Genomic DNA, 3,806 nt, shown 5'->3' with positions numbered 1-3,806 from the left:
AAAAAAAAAAAAAAAAAAAAAAAAAAAAGAAATAGAAAGATACGAATAGATCAAGTAAATGGAAACGAAGAATACGGAGGAATGAGTCCTTGCAATGGTTGGAATATGTAAAAGGGACAAGAAGGAAAAGAAGGAGGTGGCGTGGACGAGGGGTTGAAGTAGATACAGCTAATACATTATTGCATTACGCACAACTAGGTAGGTAGTTAATTTAGCGGTGGCATGCCTCCATCGTTGGTCGATTGCTTCTTGTATTGCTTTCCACCAGTCATATGCATAATGTAATTGACTTCATCCCGCGCTACTACGCTTTTCGCCTCGTCGCTCTGTCCTCCTCCCCACGCCCCAACCTAGCCTCTCCTTCTTCTTTTCTTCTTTCCATCTCTTTCCATCCGTCTCTTCGATTCGAAACGAAAAGTGGATTCGTTTGCGGTTAAATATCGATGTTTGCCCGGAGAATTCGGGAGGGTTCGAAATGGAATGGTCTTGAAAGATGCATGAACTCGGGCGCGTTCGAGGTTATTTCTTTCGCTTTATTTTACGATAGAAAAATTGTTATGGTAGAGGTTTAGGTAAGAAGTAAATTTTTTTACTGTAAAAAAGTAACTAGCGTGTACAGTAATGTAGACTTCTTGAAGATCGATCCTTATTCATTTTCTTTTTTCTTCAATAAGATATATCACGATCGACAACGATATGCTAGAAATATTCACATCATCGCAATTTTTATCGCAACTTTTATCCTCCCTCTTATTATAGAAGGAACAAAATCCCTTTCATCGTGCGGACGAAACGAATTTCTTCGTCCAAATATGGCGGACACACGCGTGTATGCGTTCGTTTCCAAGAAACTCGGCTCGGCGTTCCATCGATTGTTTCCGATTCTCCCCTTTAAATCACCGTTTAACGCAGGACGAAAAGGGTTGGGGGAGGGAAGGAAGGCCGAAAGGGAATTTCATCGAATCACGGTTATGCTCACGACGCGTGACGGAATTCTGATGGATCGTGGTCGTGGATCGTTACAGCGTAATTGTCTCACGGGTATATACCACGGGCTACGGGCCGATATATATGTCCAATGAACCGGAAAGGTCAGTTTAATGTTTCAACGACTCTTTACGCTGACGTATATACCGTAGTCCTCCTCTCTACAACCGGACCATGCAACAGCAGAACGATTTCTCGTGATCTTCGACGATTGCAGCGATCGTTCGAGGTCGTTCAGAGATGTCGGCGTTCCCGATTTCGTTCCCTCGATTTATCCGCTGACACGAGCGAAATGACGCGTCGTTTCTTTGCACTTTAAGACCGAACGTCGAATCCCGAATCCATCATCTTTTTATTTTTTTCTTAACTCTTTACCCATCGTGAGAACTCCAACCGAGTTTCGATTCGTATCGAAGAACAGCTTCAAATCGGATGTAAATATACTCTGGATCGAGGCGCGTAGTTTTTGAAAACACGAATTATCAGTGAGAGGATGTTGAACGGATAATTTCGAGGAATAAAGAGCATTTGAATAATAAGATTCGTCGAAGTCAAGTATCTAGTTTAGCTCGATTTGCGCAACTATTTTTCGTCGAGTTTCAAATCGATCGATTCACACACGGATAAACGCAAAATATACACGGGGGAACGCAAAGGTTGCTCAAGAGGTTAAAAGCATATCGAATATTTTTTTAAGTAAAAATCGTGTATCGCAATAATAACAGAAAGTTTTTAAATTGCGATTGATCTTATAAAACAAGCCACGCTATCGTACACGACCACTTCCTTACGTTTCAATCATTACACCGAGCCTCATTCAGATTACTTATGCTTTATATCTCCCGCGAGATACCGCTAACTGTTTGTAAACACCTTCATAAACGTTCCACTTATCAGTTCCAATCCGTTCCCGCGATTAGAACGGTCGACAGTTAACAATTTCTAATAACACTTTCCGCGAAGACATGCAACGTGGGCAACGAACAAGACAACGTGGCTCGCGGGGAACGAGATCAGATAGAGGAAACCGCGTAAATAAAAGTGTATATATATATATATATGTATATATATATACACACATATATACGTTTTTCTTTTCCTTCTCTTATTATTTTTCACCTCGGGAACGCGTCCATATTTTACGTAGCACCCGGCCACAATGCATTCCAACGATAGCGATAAGCGGGGCCACAAGTCGCCGGCTCTTCTCTCTGTCGGCCCCCTCGCCCACACGGCATCCACGGACAACACTGTATCGCTAATTATACCAGTTAGTCCGGGGCCAAAGCATTCCTCCTTCTCTTCCTTTTTTCTCCTTTTTTTTCTTTTCCCCTCGATCCTCATCGATGCTCGATCCGCGATAAATGTCTTTATGCGATCCGAAGCGCGGCACCCATAACATCCATATCTCTCTCTCTCTCTCTCTTTCTCTCTAACGACCGTCCCTCGAAACGTAGCCGAAGTAAACTGTTGCAAATTAAGGTTGCACAAGGAGCCAACGGTCATTTCTCAAGCTGTCTCCCCGCATAAATTATTGCAAACGAAACCCCGCGACGAAAGAAACGCATAAACCGCTCCCTCCCCATCACCACCGGCCTGCTCTCTTTCTCGCCCCCTTCTCGTCTCATCCTTCTCTCCTTCTTCCAACCCCGGCTTCCATCTTGGCGCGGAACGTAGGACGACAGTGTGCATGCATTGGTCGTGGCCGATATCGCTGCTAATCCGGCAGGTAAAAAAAAGAAAAAAAAAAAAAAAAAAAGGGAAAAGAAAGTCGCGAGAGGGGGGGCTGCTATTCCAGCGACGTGGTCCTGATTATCGAGGCCGCTTCGGTGGCGTCGTAAATTAAGAGGAAAAAAAAAAAGGAAAAGGGAAGATAAGAGAGGGAGAGAGAGAGGGAGGGAGGGAGAGGGGTTTCGACTCGGTGGTCGAAACGGTCTGGCCCCCTCTTCTCATTGTTTACCTGACTTAATTGAGCGTCGACGGGGAATAGGAATGAATGGGCCCTTGATTTCGAACTTACGCGTGTACGATGGCCTCCGTTAAATGACCGATTGGGGGATACGTACCTGGAACAGAGAAAAAAACGGACGTTGTAATTAGAAATACGTTCGAGCCGAGAAATTTTTAGGTATTGTTGTTTATGGGGCTGGGAGTTCGGGCTGGCAGCTTATTACCATAAATTTCGTGGGTGGGTTATTTATGCGGGGGACGACGAGAGGGAACGCGTGTGCACGGGACGAGTGAGGAAGAGTCAGCCTATTTCTGAAACTCGCACGAACAGGTAAAACGGTAACTTCGCGTAATTTGGGGATTTGTTAGGTTAGGCGTTCGTGACTGATTGGGGATTCGATGCACTTGACACTGAGAACTTGAAGAAATTATTTGGAAAATCATAAATAAAGAGTTTTATATAGAGTTCGAAAGAGATCTGATGAGATAAATGCATTAAAAATATGAGCCGAATAATTTCCCCTCTATATTGCGGGATCGGAGGACAAAGATACGAGAAACTTAGCGTTAAAATTGTATAATGGGATAAAATCCTGCAGCAAAGCCGCGAAACTTTTTAACGTTTATAAATTTGCGTCTCGTTATATCATAGGAGATAAGAGCTGAAAGTGCTATTAAGAATGAAACTAGCGCGTGTTACCTGAAGATATCAGCTCGTTAGAAAAAATAAAAAGCGATTCGAATACCTTTGTTACGGAAATCTCGCAAATCTGAGTCGAATAAAAGATGATACTCGGCAGAAGAATATTTCCAAAGATCCCCGAGTAGTATCAGCGACGTAAATTAGAAAAATTGAATATGTTAATAAG

The 3,806-nt window shown here is 43.2% G+C and overlaps 2 long non-coding RNA genes across 2 annotated transcripts in view; one reads left to right on the top strand and one right to left on the bottom strand.

The window, feature by feature from the left end:
* Nucleotides 1–3,806, top strand: part of LOC116186258 — a 106,478-nt gene that overhangs the window by 91,766 nt on the left and 10,906 nt on the right. The window lies entirely within an intron of this gene.
* The window catches only part of LOC116186259, a 12,183-nt gene continuing 10,472 nt past the window's right edge, over nucleotides 2,096–3,806 (bottom strand). The window contains exon 2 of the long non-coding RNA XR_004151220.1: nucleotides 2,096–3,053. This is a non-coding gene — a long non-coding RNA (uncharacterized LOC116186259). The remainder of the gene's footprint in view (nucleotides 3,054–3,806) is intronic.

Source organism: Apis dorsata, unplaced genomic scaffold, assembly GCF_000469605.1.
Source record: "Apis dorsata unplaced genomic scaffold, Apis dorsata 1.3 scaffold_527, whole genome shotgun sequence".
In the NCBI taxonomy this organism is placed as follows: Eukaryota; Metazoa; Arthropoda; class Insecta; order Hymenoptera; family Apidae; genus Apis; species Apis dorsata.
The sequence above is the reverse complement of the archived record's forward strand: the minus strand, read 5'-3'. Positions and strand labels throughout refer to the sequence as shown.